The 18426-nt window shown below is 31.8% G+C and overlaps 1 protein-coding gene across 1 annotated transcript in view; it reads right to left on the reverse strand.

Moving 5' to 3' along the window:
* LOC113520823 (fibroblast growth factor receptor 3-like) overlaps positions 1 to 18426 on the reverse strand; it is a 218591-nt gene that overhangs the window by 180381 nt on the left and 19784 nt on the right. The window lies entirely within an intron of this gene.

Here is an 18426-nt window from a genome sequence, read left to right on the forward strand (position 1 = left end):
CATAAAGGTTATATCCTAACTTAGCACATAGGATAACACACTTCACGTGTCGATTCATACGAGTAAAACCGCGGGATACAGCTAATTATGTACGTATGATGACAATGACCTTTTATTGTCTAACGACCTAAACGTAATGTAAATAGGACTCTATTTTCCGCGCTTAGCCACTAATTTGAGCCGTTGTGCGTATGAATAACGACCTATATATTTATGTGTAATCTCTATAGTTAAAAATGGCAGTTTTCTTCTTAACTACAGTTCAGATTTTTTTTTATTATTTCAGCCGTCAACTGTCTACTGCTGGACATAAGCCTTCCCCATAAGGGGAGTTTTGCCAGTAGTTGCTACGCTTAGCGCCTGGGTTGGCAAATGCAGTTTTTTTTAATGGGTGAAAATAGCTTGGTAAGCCCGCCCGCGCTATTAGTATACACCGACGAAACGCCAGTGGAAGAATGAATGCAGGTTAGTTGCCCCACCATGATGAATTCGACAAGAATTAAACATGATGGTTTATAGGGAGAACCGCGTGGAGGTCAACCTGAGAGGGTATATTGCTAGTAATGGAGCTATTAGATCCCATTACTAACAATCCCTTTCCCCCCGGCAACAGCAGTTAGGCTTTTAGAGATGTTTTAAAAGTGACGCTGCTGCCCATTTCTCGCCCTCCCTTAGTCACCTCTTACGACACCCACGGGAAAGGAAGGGGTGGCCTATTCTATGTAGGACAATTGAGAATAAAATATATAGATGGAATATTTGCATACGTGCAAGAGAAACAGAACTTCCATTAGGTCGTTAAAAACCATTTAGTGTTCGTATTAATGAAGCAAAGTTCAATGCCTCTCCAACGACGGCGCCCTTTGAATGTTTCTTTAATATATTTTCGACAATATGTGCAATATTACCTTTTAAATGTTACGTTATATCATTAGCCGCGGTTACATAGTGGTTTGGAAACGGTGAAGGTTACATGTATCTAGTTAGGAGCATTTGAACCTCGCTCATATTCGGATCTTTGCTATCAACACAGCTGTCAAATGCGGACATACGTTCAATGGACACGGGCAAGCTTTATTCATAGTACCGCCGTTTATTTTTAAACGACTTCTAAAAGGAGGTGATTCACAATTCGTCTATAGCAGTCATATTATTCAATTAGCTGTACATAGAAAGTACTTTATGTGTTAAGTTAGGATATAACCTGCCCGTGTATTAAATTAGTAGTTTAAAAAAGATTATAAGCTACTATTTAACCTGGTTCATGAACATATTCCCGTCACGCGGACAAAGTCGCGAGTAAAAGCTAATACGTGTATTATTTCGTGTATATCTACTCTTTCATGATGATTGGTTAAGTCATTAAGGTGCCAAATGGCAACAAACAATTTTACTTTCATTTTTATAATATTACTTAGGATTCTGCTTACTCGATACTTATATTACTATAATATTTGTACTGTGGCCAGCGTTGCCATATGGAATATTTTTTAGCAATTTTAGGTAAAAAGATTTCTATTCGTAAATTTTTGGAGAAGTTCAATTGGGCTTGGAGAAATTTGGGTAACGTTTTTTGGTATTTTTGTAAATTTGTATTAAGTATATAAGGTACATAATTACAGTAAAATATATAACTGAAGGTACATAAAGCAAAGAAAAGGAGGGAGAAAATGAGAAATAGTTGAAATGGCCTTATTTCTATTTTTTTCTTTATCGTTCATTTTGTGGCACATTGCGAAACGTGGTAACAGCTGTGTGATAGGGTAAAAGTTCTTAAATCACATCGCTTTAGAGAAAAATATTTAATGTTTGGGTAAAAAATAAAATAAGCATCTGGCAACCCTGACTGTGATGCTAATCGTGGGCTGTCGAAAGATCTATATAAATTTTTACGTATATTTTATTTACCATAATAAACATAGCTACCTAAATTTCTCATTGCTTACCAAACTCTATAGATGTTACACGAATTTCAACTGTTTTGAAGCGGAGTTTTTCCATGAAATGGTGAATTAATCGTATGGTAATTGAGCTGTCGCTTACATAAATAAACTCGAATCACAAGCATCGTGAGCTCTTTTATGACATAATTGGAGTCACTTAAATATAATATGTTACCTCAATATATTATAGCGGCCAAACATACATAATTATATGTTATATATGTATACACTATTATAATTTTAATGTATTAGTTATGACCCGCTACTTTGCCTCCTTGAACTGTATTAAATATTTGTAATTAATTAAATACCTACTTCTTAATTTAGGGCACGACCATTTATGTTTCGTTCAAATCCATTCAGTTCTATATATAACGCTTATAATTTTATCTCTTTTTCAAAAGAAAAATTAATTTATTTTGCTACTAATTTGTATTAATTTTCTTAGATTAATCTATACTTATATTAAATATAAATCTTGAATTATATAGATAGAATGTCTCCATACAAATGCTTCGAGATAAACGGGTCAACTTTTTCATACAATTTTGCGTAATAAATAGTTATGAGTGATTCCTTTAAATCTTCTATATTTATTTTGACTTATAATTTCTACATCTTTTTAATACGTAAATACTCATTTTATTTATTAAATCAATAAGTAATTAAATAAATAAATCAATAAATAAATAATAAATAAATAAAATAACAAATAAATCAATAAATAATTATTAAATCGTCAAGATATATTTTATGCGTAAGCATATAGAATATTGATAACAAAAAAAACGAGTCAACTAATTTGACAATTAGCCCGTTTTTGAATCTCGATATAAATATCTCTATATAATCTAAGGTATAAATGTTTATTTGTTTGTTATGGATAAACTCGAAAATCATAACCGATTTAAAAATTCGTACATCTATAGAATGATATATTCACCCTTTTAAGTAAGTTAATGGAAATGAATAATTAAAAAAAAAACATGGATCGAAAAATTACTGAAAATGTTAAACCTGCTATACTAACTTTATAGCCAGAGACGTCGTTTCAGTGCTTTTTTTTAATTTTTTTCTCACGATTCTTTGAAAAAAGTATCAATTTACTAATAGAACACTCCCTTAAAAGGAGGCTAATAATTTCCGCTTCAGTTATCTTTTTTCTTTCTTTAATTATCATTTATACCTGCGAAATTAAATTTCTCAATTATCATTCAATATCTAATTTATTTCACTGCATCCGACAAAAATAATACATCGTTATTTACACTATTTACAAGCTAAAATATTACGTAGTACATAAATTTTAAGCCACATATATCTAAATATAGGTAGATATAGTTGCTATTAAGAGTCCCATATGAGGAAAATATTATAGGACTATTTTACCAATAGTGGTTTCCTTCTATTCACGTTTCCTCACATATATAAGATTTTGTTGCCGGAGGCATTTCTACTTTCAATGATTTGAATTTCCTAGAAAAAATTGCGCTCGACTTCTTAACTAAGTAATATGCGATTATCGTATATGATAAAATAAGTTTTTCAATGAACTCGTAATATAAATGAAACACGCTCAAAGAGATTTTTTTTCAATTAATTTAACGTTATAATTCTTTGTGCCTTCCCTGAGTGTGTTTAATATTGCTAACCGTATAAGGGTGATTCAAGTTACACAGCGAAATACAGAGAAGAGTGCGCTTAGATGAATGTATCTTAAGATAAAGTATTTAGTATAAAAAAAAAAAGATTAGCCAGTATTACTTTTAGTTGACAGATTATTTTTTTAAATAAAACATAGCGCGTTACTTTTCAATGTTGCCAACATAAAAAGAGAATGTCACTTAATATCCTCAATCTATGGTTACAAGTGATTCTTAATTTAATAAAAAAATCCCCAGTTTATGTTTTTTTTTTTTATACAACGCAGGGGGCAAACGAGCATGCGGCTCACCTGATGGTAAGTGACTACCGCCGCCCGTAATCACCCACAACACCAGCGACATTGCAGGTGTGCTGCCGGCCTTCTTTTCTTGAAGGTTATGTTGTCGTATCGGTTCGGAAATACTGCTGCTGGAAGTTGATTCCAAAGAATGGTTGTGCGTGGAAGAAAGTGCCTTGAAAAACGCCTGTTTCTTAATAGTAGTTAATAAATAATAGTTAATATATAGTCTATGTTAATAGTAATATGTAGTCACGATGATAATGTAGATTTCTATAGATGATTTTTTTTTAAATAGATAGAGTAATAAATGATTTTATCCATTACAAACAGACAAATCATTCCTCATTATAATATTATAGAAGAGTATAGATAAACATAATCAACAAACGTAAACGACCGAGTTTTTTAACAGTTGAATCTTGTTTGTGAACTGGAAGGTAAGCTTAAGAAATTAACGTCCAAAATGACAAAATAGCATATATGAATAAATTATTTTTATTTCTCGAATCATGAATAATGCAGTGTTGATAGTGATGAATAACAATACAAATTAATTAATTTAAAGAGTCTCATGACTTGATGGTTTATTATTTTGACTTATAAATACTTCAATGGCCGTCATTAAGATTCTGGTGGGTAGGTACCATAACTTTTTATTAACTTGTGGGCGTTTCTTCTTGTTTTCGCAACAACGGAGTACTTTTTGACACTTCGAGGGCACGTTTCACGAAAACAACACCTGCTCAATTATTTTCTACGTTCATTATCCATTATACTGATTAACTCTATAATGAAAGCCAATAGATGTTATATTTGAAACAAGGGATACCCACGTGAAAGACGATAAATGGTTATTAAAGATGATACGTGCTTAGTTTGTTTAAATAGAGTATTAAGAATTAAAGCAGTTCAAAATTTAGTTTAAAAATCAGTCAGCTAAAGTAACGTTTTGCTGATTGATTTTTGACGCATGCTTTTGTACTCAAAGTTACTTACGCCATTTTTTTTAGTATTGTCAGTAATTTGATTAAAAATTTCCCAGTTCAGATAAGTGTGGATAAAAAAACTACTTGTTTTGACTAAGATTATATAGATGGAGACACTGCATTTATAATAATCTAAGGTTACGTGTTAAGCTAGGTGTATAGTATAGGTATAATCTATTTTTATATCAAATTTTATTGAAATCTTTCGAATATCTTAAGTATAATTGAGTAATAAATATTCAAATGACCTATCTAGAAACATTTAAGACGACTTTTATCCCCTAAACCTAAAATGGTAATACTATGAAAAATAAATTAGAATAATGATTTAAGGAGAATCTTGTATTAAGTTACTAAAATAAAATTTATTTTTATTTGATATTGTAATTAACACGAACAAAACCGCGAGATACATAGCAGATTAAAAGAATTATATAAAGGATCTTAATAAGATCAATAGAAGCTACAACAATAATTCTTAATATTTCTGTCTGACTGTCTGTATATCTGCTTCAAAAAGATATTGTATCATATTGGATGCGCGATTCACAGTTGTATTCCTGAAGGACGAACTCAACTCTTTCCTGACTGGTGACAAGTAAACTCGTCTTTTCATATCCAAACGTTGCTGACTGGTGACGAGTAAACTCGTCTTTTCATATCCAAACGTTGCTGACTGGTGACGAGTAAACTCGTCTTTTCATGTCCAAACGTGGCTGTCTGGTGACGAGTAAACTCGTCTTTTCATGTCCAAACGTTGCTGACTGGTGACGAGTAAACTCGTCTTTTCATATCCAAACGTTGCTGACTGGTGACGAGTAAACTCGTCTTTTCATATCCAAACGTTGCTGACTAGTGACGAGTAAACTCGTCTTTTCATATCCAAACGTTGCTGACTGGTGACGAGTAAACTCGTCTTTTCATATCCAAACGTTGCTGACTGGTGACGAGTAAACTCGTCTTTTCATATCCAAACGTTGCTGACCGGTGACGAGTAAACTCGTCATTGCACTAATGTCTTAGTACGTTCTTCTACCCCAACGGGCAAGACCGTTTGGATTACAAAGCGTTCATGACTAAAAAAAATATTTTTCTTTGTATTTAAGTTTTTATTACAATTTTAGTTTAATTCAAAAAAAACCATGACGGAATACCCGGTCAGCAAAGTGTTATAATTTGGTGTTTGTTTTCTCCTAAAATCTACACACGCAAAATTGCAGGTGAAAGCTAGTATGCTATAAAAATTGAGCCTAAAATAGCCTTATGAATATTACATTATAGATACATTGTGTATCAATGAATAAATTATAGAAAATCAATAAAAACTGTGTCACTATGTCATCTATTTGTAAAGGAAATAAATTGATCACAGCAAATGTATGTATGTATAAGAATTTTTTTTAATGGATGATTTGAAATGATTCACTTGCATATGTGTCAAGATTAACAATGTAGGGGTACCAGTGGAGGATGAAAAAAATGAGGATAAAGTTAGAAAAGTTCGCTAATTTTTATATTACATTACTTAAATATTATTACAATTGCTGGTTGTTATAGTATTTAACAGATTTTAACTGTATTTGTGTGTGTATTTTAGTCGAGAATCATTATCATCATCATCATCATCACATCAGCCGTTATATGTCCACTGTTGAACATAGAGTGTCATGAAGAACGGCATTTGTTACGGCAGTTTACAATTGTGGGGGATTCACTAGTAATTGCCACATTTGGCAGGCGGGTTAGCAACTGCAGTTAAGCTTTGATGTTTTAAAAGGGTCACTGCTACCCCTCGACTATTGAGTTCCTTTAGTCGTCTATTAGGCACTAATGAAAAGAAGAGGTGGCTCATTCTATGCCGGGTCTACACAGTAATTAATACAGCTTTAATTTACGCAAGCATAGCGATCACACTGCATCAGAGAGGTATTCGATGTAATATTAGATATTAATTTCATCTTGATAAATCTAACATCGTAATACTATTGTAACATATATAATAACAGACAGACAGACATACTGACATAACGATTACCTAACTCGTGATATATCAATTTAGCTATTTGACCGTGTGGAATATTTAAGATGAATAAACAGTATGTTACTTAATAACTCTGTCATATTTTGTTTGTTATAAGGCAGGTGATTAATTGATACATTTTTTGGAGCTAAAATGACCACTTTTGGTGTTCCGTAATGGCTACTTAAAGTAATTTAAACTAGCAATTCATCTAATGTAATGTGTAAATATTATTATCAAAATGGACCTGTTAGTATGAGTTGTATGTTTGTTAAGTATGTGAATTACACAATTGTAAAATGAAAAAAAAATCATTGCTAATTTCCATATGCGTATTACATATACTCGTAGAATGGACGATTTAATTTTTTATTTTTTAATTAATCAATATTTTTGTAATATTTTTTTATTGGTGCAATAAAATGTAAATAAATAATAATAACATTAATAAATAAATGATTGCAATATTATTATATCATTTATTTGTTTACTTTTAAAAAATATATATTAAATTAATAAAAAACACTTAATTATGTCATCTATTTCACCTGTCGATTTCAAAGGAGAAAAATTATCTCGGTTTTACAAGAAGTTTACTAGAGAGAGACTTTGTATAAAATTGTCGGGTAACATCTACTCACGCGTAATGTTTCTGCCAAGTTGCTATAATAGAATAATTGTGTTTCCATTTGCGGTAGGAAATATTATCATCTTCCTGTTTACTTGTTATATTCATATTATGTTTTTATTCACATTATACAAGGAGATAGGAGAAATATGGCAGTGAAATTACTAAGTACGGAGATATATCATATCCTCAAGAATGGTAACATAAGAAAGGTACTATGGGTATTATAATGTATTATTTAATATTTATGTTTTTAAGTAATATGGCGGACAGTCAGGTCAAAAAAGCTTCAAAAATAGATACAGATATGTATAAAAAACGCAATAAAAACGAAAGTTTAAGTGTATTATTTATAACAAGTCATATAGGAAATGTCAATTATATGAATTGCTAACATAAATCATTTTAGAATACGAATAACTGAAGTGGTCATTTTAGTGCCGATGAAACGCAATCAGTTCGTCCGTCCGGAGATTGAGTAATGTTTGCGAAGTAAAAGTGGATCGATACGAAATCGATATCGTGCAGGAAAAGTATCGATTGTGATCATCGTTATTTGTCAACGGAATTAAAATAGGAGGTTCCTAGTTCGACTGTTTTTTTTTTTGTAGGTAAGTATATTATTGCGTTACATGATGTTCCACTAATTCTAGACCGATTTTGATGATAGTAATTTTGTTAAAAATATTAACCTTCTTAATTTAATACTATACAGATTGAAGTAATTTTTTTAGGAATCTGATTAGGATGTTGATTTTGATAAAATTCTATAGGACTAATCTGTCAGAATATCCTTTTAGATAAAAAAAAATTCCCAAAATGTTTAACTAATGAAGTTAAGAGGCAACAAACATAAAAAAAATATACTCTCTCTCTCGGGGAGAACCTCCTTCTTTTTGAAGTCGGTTAAAAAATATATAGGGGTTGAAAATGTCTCCCTATTTGAAGTCTGTTCAATACGGACGTAACATTACACCTGCATCTAACAGATGTTAACAGTCTCATAAAATCATTATCGTAATATGTATATTTTGGGGGGAAGGAATTGTTAGTATTGAGGTCTGATAGCCCCATTGTTAACCATACACCCTATCAGATCGACCTCCACACGGTTCTCCTTGAAAACCATAGTGATTAATTCTTGTCGTATTCGTCATAGTGGGCCAACTTACTTGTGAGGGTCTACCATGAAATATTTTCCGAAATTTTGAAGACGAACGAAACACAAATTGGTGTTAACATTACTTAATACATACGGTTTAAAAATGTTAAAATATCTAAAATAGCAAGATTTATGACGAACGACATGTTAAGTTGCATTTACTGGGCCGATTTCACTATGAATAAAAACACGAAATTGAGTTCGAAAACTCAGAACTTCATGTCATGGTACACCAGGGGGTCTACCAAGACATAAAATTCGTGAGGATGAATCCCTCTGCATCATCTCTCATTGGTACCCCGCCAGTGTATTCCGATAGCGCAGGCAGAGTAACCATTTTATTTTCACCCAATAAAACAAAATATTTATATTCCATACCTACATTAAAGAGTTTACATAAAATGTTCAAAATGATAGTCACCGCTCCAAGTTACATCATTTTATGAGTCACGGTGCTCAGAATAGCATACCAATACCATACAAACACTTACCATATAATCACGGAAAGAAAGTGGGAATTACCAATTGAGTCACACAAATTGTAGCACCTACTTGACTTCCTACCTACGCCCATTTTTTTATACCGCGAGCATGGCAAGCATACAGCTTGTATGATGGTAAACGGTCACTGTAGCTTATGCACGCCTGCAGTACCATGGGTGGGGGGAAAGGGATTGGTAGTAATGGGGTTAAATAGCCCTATTACTAGCAATATACCGTGTCAGTCGACCTTCACGTGGTTCTCTCCGGAAACCATCGTAGCTAATTCTAGTTGAATTTATCAGGATGGGCAAGGGACTTCGTCAGGATGGGATGAAAGCAGGTCAGTTACTGCTTTCATCCTCATCAGTCATCTATCACTGGTGTCCCGCCAGTGTACACCGATAGCGCAGACGGGGTTACCATGCCATTATCACCCATTAAAAAAATACCATGGGTGTCACAAAAATCGAGCTTAATCTATTAATGTTACTTTGAGAGATAAATGAAGGCGGTCAGATAAAAAAGAAGATGTGGCTAAATTTTATAGGTTATTTTAGCCAAAAAACTATAGGTAAATTCAATTATAATGCGAGACACGTCAATTTATCTTTTCGACTAAGTGACAACCTGCCAGTAGCACATTAAGTGAAATAGCGTGTAGGGATATAAAAGTAAATGCCAGAACATGTAAACGTTTCAATTCTACTTAGTTGTTAAGTTTTCGTGACATAACTAAATGTTTCTATCCATTCTACTTTTTTTTTTAAGTAATCAAAAATAAAAAAAAAGTTATTTTAGAATCACATAATGTTAATCTTCTAATTATTAAAGCTGTTGTTTTTATCGAAACTGAATGTATCTTACATTCTGAGTTGTAACATTATTATTAATCTAGCTAACGTCAAAGTTTTTTACACCACTGAGTGGCAAATAAGCATACGATCCACCTAATGGTAAGCGATTACCTGCAATACTAGAGTGCACGGGAGAAAGGGATTGTTAATAATGGTGTTTACTTTCCCCATTGCTGTCAATACACCCTATCAGGTCGACCTCAACGTGATTCTCCCTGGAAACTATCGTGGTTAATTCTAGTGGAATTCGTCACGATGGGCTAACTGACTTACTTTCATTGTCACCTATCACCCTTCACTGGTGCCTCGCTCGCGTATACTTATAGTGCAGATGGGGTTACCATGCCAAAAAAAAAAAATTAGGGTACAGTTTAAAAGAAATATATTATTATTATTTATTAACATCTCGATGGTGTTCAGAAGTACACAAATCGATTAAATGTTTAAATATTATGATTTGTTACTAATTTAATTTTGAGATTGTTCTCGTGATAATTGTAAGAAAACTTGGTTACGTTTTCATTAACTCCGATCGTACGGGAAATGAGTAGCCGCGTAAATAGAAAATAACAAGATAAGTACATTGTTATTTTCACAAATAGTGGAGAGGTCTCTTAATTACATTAACGTCTGACCTTAGAAATTTAATTTCTTATTTTGGAAATATGAAACAATATATAATAATAATAATAATCTTTATCATTACAGGCTATAATGGCCTAATTAGGGGGAAAGGGATTGTTAGTAATGGAGACTGAGAATCCTATTGCTAGCAATATACCCAATCAGGTCGACCTCCTTGCGGTTCTCCCTGGAAACTATAATGGTTTATTCCTGATGAATTCATCATGATGGGCTAGCTGGCCTGTTTTCATTCTTATCTATCTCCCTTTACTGGTGCTCCGCCAGCGTATCCCTTTAGCGCAGGCGGGGATACCATACCATTTTCACCCGGCAAAAAAAAAATGGCCTAATTTGTTAGTAACAAAATCTTAGCCTAATGTTAGTACATCTTACAATAAAATAAATAAATAAAAGAAAATAATAATGATATAAACAAAATACAGAATATATTTATATATATTATATGTACTTTTTACACAAAAAACATGGCTGCAACAATGACTTAATATTATTTATAAAATTAATTTATTTAATATGCGATTCCTCGTAATTCGGCAGGGATGCCATTGACGATTTGTTTGTCTATGGTTTAATGAAGACTTTCGGTAAAAAATTGTTTATATTGAAGAAATAAGGATATTACCTTGCCGTCTCTTTCAATGACTCAGACTATTAATAAAAAATGAATTCGTATCACTACATTTTATAAAAGAAAGTCCCTCGCCGCGTCTGTCTATCTGTACATTCGTGATGAACACAAAAACTACAGGACTTATTTTCATTTATCGAGAGAGAGAGAAAGAGATAGAGTGATTCCTGAGATAGATATAGATATATAATTTGTTAAAGTTCTGAGTAAATTGGTTGAAACATGACAATGATTGTCGGATTGTAAGATGTCGGAAAAAGTCAAGTGTTTTGAGAGCTTTCATCGAAATTGCTGCCTAATCCGTTTAAGATATAACAAAACAATGTATGGTGTGATTGTTTCTCTTTTATAGATCTACACTTGCATGTGTCTATCTTGTAAGGACAGTTTACTATAATCTATATCTTAATAATAATTATATCATAGCAGTTGGCGCAAAAACAGTAAACATTTATGCTTTACTAGTTAGTATTGTATTGTAATATAAGCAACTTATTGTAAATAGTTTATAATTATTATTTTTTAAATGTATGTTTATTTTTAACGACATATATATATATATATATATATATATATATATATATATATATATATATATATATATATATATATATATATATATATATATATATATATATATATATATAATATATATATATATTACATAACTTGTTATTAGATATGGCAAACAACTTGACAGTCCACCTAATGGCAAGTGGTAACCGTCGCCTTTACTAAAATCAGGACTAAAATTTTATTCCTCTGTACACTGTAAATTCACTGCCACATCTCACTTTTCAAACCGAAACACAACCACGCAAACACACTTGCTTCACGGTTGAAACACGAATGGGACAGAGGTACCCAAGCAAACGACTTTTGTACCGTCTCCCTTTGGTAAATAATAACAATTGCAGGAATCGAACCGACTAAATGTAAAACAACAAACACTTTCTATTTTTATTGTACCAATCGATTGGGTCATGTTATGGATGAATTCCTTCAAATAAACATTGTGTCATAGATTTAAGGAAAATCATGCAATGTTACATTTTGTACATAACGATTCGGCAGAGTACGAAGGAGGTATGTTCTTTTATATTTATAATTTCATTCCGAATCTCAACGTTATAAAAATCCTTTGGTTTATTATTTCTTTATATAACTATTATGAAACTGTAATATAATTATTATATAATGATGATGACATCATCATTATATCAGCTGTCTACTGAACATAGGCCTTTCTCAAAAAGGGAGTTTTGTCAATAGATGTCACGCTTGGCAGGTGGAATGACAACAGCAGTTAGGCTTTGGCTATGTTCTAAACAAAATGCTGCCGCCCATTCTTTGACCAATAAACATGCTTAGTCGCTTCCTACGACACCTATCCTATGACGGGACCACACGGCAACATATAACTATTTATTGCGCATTATTAATAAAAAAAAAAATAAAGACAAATAAATAGTTTAAAATTTAAAACATAGTAGAATGTAATACAGATAAAATTACAAACATAGAAATACCTAGATACAAAATATCTTTTAATTTTAGAAACAAGGTTGACTGTGTCAACATAGAAGTTCCCAAGTATAATATATCTAGGTTGGGATTAGGTTTCTGTACTAATCTTATATGTAAATGTGAAAGTGAGTTTGTTTGTTTGTTACCTCTTAGCGTCTTAGCGTCTTAACAAATCTTTTTGAGATTTAGTATATACGTACTATATGGTAAGGAAAAGGGTTTAGACTGTTTTTAGTCAGTCAGTGAATATGTCCTCATCACGCGAAATATATTAGAATTTGATGGAAAGTGGTAACCGTCGCCTATACACATGAGCAGTACCATGGATATAACAGAGTATACCGTTTCGCCCATGATACCCCCCCCCCCCCCCCTCCCATGCGTTGCCATTCCTGAGGACTCGTGTGTTATTCTTAATAAATAAAATATAAATTTCTAGAAAAAACAATAGTAATAAAAATAAATTACGTTACGCAACCCAACGCGCGTATCCTAAACAAGGGAATCGTCATTTTCAATCGACTATAAAGAAGGAGATACTCAATTCAGTTAATTTTTTTATGTTTGTTATCTCATAACTCTGTCAATTGTGAATAAAAAAAAGAATTATTTTTTATCTAAAAGGATATACTTACAAATTGGTCCGATAGAAACTTTATCAAAATCGCTACAGTAATTTAGTTTTTAAACAAAATAACTTATTAAAATAACTAAAAAAAACCTACTTTAATTGTGGTTTTGCCACAATTGAAGTCAGTTTTTTTTTAACTAACACACACATCTTAATTTTGTAATAGTCGTCTTAATATAAAATTTTCTAAATCAAACATTTGGGAATCCTAAGTATATATACCATATATCTAACTATTATTTTTTAATTCTTAGATACCTCTATAGATAGATAGAGATGTATTTAAGAATTATAAAATATTTTTGAAAACGTACTATCTCCTCATGTTTTCTCCATGTTTTGTATTCTACATTGTTAAATAAATTGTTCAACAAATTCTGTTATGTTGGCGCAATAAAGTGTTACATAAAATGAATAAATAAATAAATAATACATTGTATTTATATACGGGTACAACTAATAGGGTATATTCGAAACCCAACAATAATATTTGTGAAACCAAACAACTTTCCCTCACTAACCCAAAGGATCTGGGTCGAATCCTACTAATGTTATATATACCTATATAAATATATAAAGATGTTTGAGTTTAATGAAAATTTTATTGAAATGAAATGAAATTTATTGCAATGAATGTGGTGAGTTGAAATGGTGTAATACATTACATGTAATTTCATTTTATTGTGTTGTTACTTCTGCATTGCATAGATTCATTTTCCAGTTTTTTTTTTCAGTTTTTGTGGCAACGTTGCAATTATACTTCAGTTTTCAAAAACGACTTAAACATTTGCAATCTTTCTAAATATTTAAAAATTTCTCTGCTCTAACTAAAGTATTCTCAAATAACAGGACTGGGCGATATTTGCATTAGGTACTTATAATTAAAATACGTAATTGGAATACAAATATATATCTATTTAGTATTACTATCTAAAATTAGACATTCGTATTTTAAATACCTACACTGAGCTATTTTGTAGTTAGTATTTAAAATACATTTAAATACAAATACATTTAGCCTTCATTTAATCATCTTATTAGTGGGTGTGTTCTCTAGAAAATATCTTTAGATAGCTTTCATGTTAATGAAAGGGAATTATTCTTTTACTGATTGCTAGACTGGTCTGAATTATTTCTAATCTATCTACATTTACCTAATATCTGACTGCAGGGGGGAAAGGGATTGTTAGTAATGGAGACTGAGAATCCCATTGCTAACAATATACCTAACTATCATGTTTAATTCCTGATGGATTCATCATGATGGGCTAACTGACCTGTTTTCATTTTCATCAATCACCCTTCACTGGTACTCCACCAGCGTATCCCGTTATCGCAGGCGGGGTTACCATACCATTTTCACCCATAAAAATAAATACCTGACTGCAGGGAGGGAGGGATTGTTAACAATGGAGACTAAGGGCCCCATTGTTATCAATATACCCAACCAGGTTGACCTCCACGTGGTTCCCCCTGGAAACCATTGTGCTGAATTCTAAGTGATGAAACCTATCATTAGTCACTAGTGGCCCGCCAGTGTGCCATTATCCATTAAAAAAAAATACCTGACTGTATTTTGTAACTTGTATTTTAAATAAAAAAAAGTGAAAATATTGTATTTGGATCTATTATTATTATATGTATTTAACACATGAGATAATATTTTGTAATTCGTATTTTAATTAAAGCCAAGCATGTATTTTGTACAATTCTGCTAAATAGTAATTTGGAATGAAGACGGACATAGGCCAATATTTATCCCGGGCAATCAACGTATCCAGGTCGCCTGGACGAAGTTGCGATTGGGAGCTTGTATATGAATATAGCAAGATTATTTATTTTTCCGACTTGCTCATTCACTTGTTCATCAAAGAGGAAAATGTGGCCTTAATGAATTGCTATTACGGATAAATCAGGCGCTGTTTAAAACTTTATTAAAATTTAATTTTCATGGTAGTAAATTATTTTATGCATCATATCAACTTTTAAATGTCCATTGCTAAAGATAAGCCTCCCATTAGGGGGGTTTTCCCAGTAGTCGCACGCTTGGCAGGCGGATTGGCAACCTCAGTTTGGTTTTAGAGATGTTTTAAGAGGGATGCTGCTGCCCATCGTTGGCTCTCTCTTAGTCGCTTTTTATGACACCCACGGGAAAGGAAGGGGTGGCTTATTCTATGCTGGGACCACACGAGAATAATAATATGTTATATAAATATATAAAAAATAATAATAATGTACTTCAATTGGTTTAGTGAGATCAATGTACCAAGACTAAAATGAAAGTTAAAAATGTCTTAAACCAGCCTCAAACAAAGATACACGGAGAAAAGTTATGATTTTATAACAGTACTAATAATATATCTAAATAAGGACTGTAGCTAAACCCCAGTTTAGGGGGGAAAGGGATTGTTAGTAATGGGGTCAAATAGCCCCATTCCTACCCTGTCAGGTCGATCTCCACGTGGTTCCCCCTAGAAATCATTGCGGTTAATTCTAGTTGAATTCGTCAGGATATAGCCTATCTAGTACTAGCCTACCTACTGACCCGCTTTCATCCTCATTAGTCATCTATCACTGGTGCCCTGCCAATGTATACCGATAGCACAGACAGAGTTACCATACCATTATCACCCATTAAAAAGCTCCAGTTTAAAGTAGGGCAAAAGAACTTTTTGATAGGGCAGAAACCATAATTAAGTGACTTCGAAAAAGCGAATCTGTGTAGTTTTCTTGGGGGCTTTTAAGGTAGGGCATTGGGACTGTAAAGGTAGGGCATTGCCCCTCACTACCCCCCTAGCTACGGCGATGATCAAAGTGAATTTAAAATTCAGTATAGACGGAGCAACGAAACAAAAAATTAATGTTGTACAGTTCACGAAAATATTTTGTCAAAATAATACATTATGGACCGATCGGATACATGAGCTTGATGACGGTTCACCTAATGCGAAGTGGTGACCGTCTAATATAAACTGCAGGAGGAACATGAGGGAAGGCATTTTTAGTTGTGAGGATCAGCAATCTCATACAGAACAGGAATACCCAAGCAAATGACCATTATAATTTCCTTCTGATTATCAACGTTTCAAAATTCACTCAAAACTCTTTATGACTAGTAAAAAAAAAAACGGATATACACAGCAATAATAATATTCCGAACCCTGCCGTAGCATTTATAAAAAATGACGATTTAAAAGTGCTTATAAACAAGTCTATTTGAATAAAGATGATTTAAATTTGAATTTGACAATTTGAATATAGAATTTAAAAATAAACATATTTTTTAAAGGAGTGTTCCGTATGGGAGGGTCGACATTTTCATCTATTTTCGGGCCACTTTTCTTTAATAGAAACGTCAGTTCCCCTGCCTTAAAATTTATTATTTTTAATTCACCCTATATTTCACTGGGCGTAGAATATTGAATCCAACTTGACCTCTAAATTTTAAAGAGTCTTCTAAACAATAAATCCATTCGAAATTAGTTTTGAACTATTGGAGAGCTTTTAAAAGCTTGCAGATTAATTTTACGTGCTTAGTAAAAGTAGTCTTTAATTAATTATTTGCCGGGTATAATTGAGTGAAAGGTAAATTTAATAGAAATTCGTCGGGTTGAGTTAAGGTTGTATTAAGTTTTTTTTTTATAACAGATTAATTAAAATATAAAGCATAATAAATGGTCGAGTGTTCAAGTTTAACTAACAATTACATAATTTTGGTGTATTAATTTATAATTAAATTATAGTTTATGTGTATATATAAAATTTAAATCAGTATGTACAAAACTAAAAATCAGGCTGTATTACAGAATATAATTATTAAAAAAAAATTAAGCTGTGTAAATGTGGTAGGCTTACATTTATTTGTTATTGCTTCGACCCTTATTTCTTTAATGAAAATCATTTTATATATCACCGGTAGGATGCTAATGATGACACACTGTACACTAATGATATCGTTGTATTAAAAAAATATATTAAAAATGTAAATAAATGAAACAAGAGATACATCTATTGTTTTATTTATTTACATTATTGGATAATTATGTATACGTTTATTATGTAAATAAATGAAACGAGAGATACATCTCTTGTTTCATTTATTTATATTAGATTACATTAGTATAGAAAAAATATCTTTTTCGTAATTGGATCTTCCAGTCTTATACCCTAAGAAACCTCGTAAGACATAGGTACGATGTAACCAACGAAACATTGATTACACGAGCACATACTGCAATTTTCTTCATCAATCTGATTTTACCCATGACTTAATCTACATTAATTTGAAACGTGAATTATATAATCCACGCAAACAAAGTAAATAAATAATAATTAGATATCTCGTACTTTAAACAGAATAATTTAAGACTTTTTCCAAAAAAAGCTTCAATCTTAATTATAACAAAATTATTACATAAATATTATAAATTAAAAATTATCAAAATCCATCCATAATTGGAGAAAAGATATCGTAACATATACAAAAAATCATATAAAGATAATTTAGAACATTTGACTTTGTGAAGTTTTTAGGTGCCTACTTAGCTTAATCCAGGAAATTTCAATAAGAGTAAAATGATAATTCGCCGCTTAGATACAGAATATGAAATATATTTATAGCAAAAAGTAAAGTGAAAATATAGTAAAATGTAATTAGGAATATTTCTTATTTATTACCACTGCTTACTAGACTTAGAAATTATTTTCCCATATAGCTACGTAAACTCTCTAAATGGTAATTTATTTTTTTCGCTTTCCCTATATCTCTTTGAGCTGATTAGTGAAATGAATCTCTAAGAGGAAATATATTTATTCGTATTTAAACAAGTATTAAACCAAATTCTTGTGTTACGGAGGGGAAAGGGATTGTTAGTAATGGAGACTGAGAATCCCATTGCTAGCAATATACCCAACCAGGTCGACCTCCTCGAGGTTCTCCCTGTAAACTATCATGGTTAATTCCTGATGAATTCA

The sequence above is a fragment of the Galleria mellonella genome, unplaced genomic scaffold (genome assembly GCF_026898425.1).
Source record: "Galleria mellonella isolate WM207_F2 unplaced genomic scaffold, CSIRO_AGI_GalMel_v1 utg80, whole genome shotgun sequence".
NCBI lineage: Eukaryota > Metazoa > Arthropoda > Insecta > Lepidoptera > Pyralidae > Galleria > Galleria mellonella.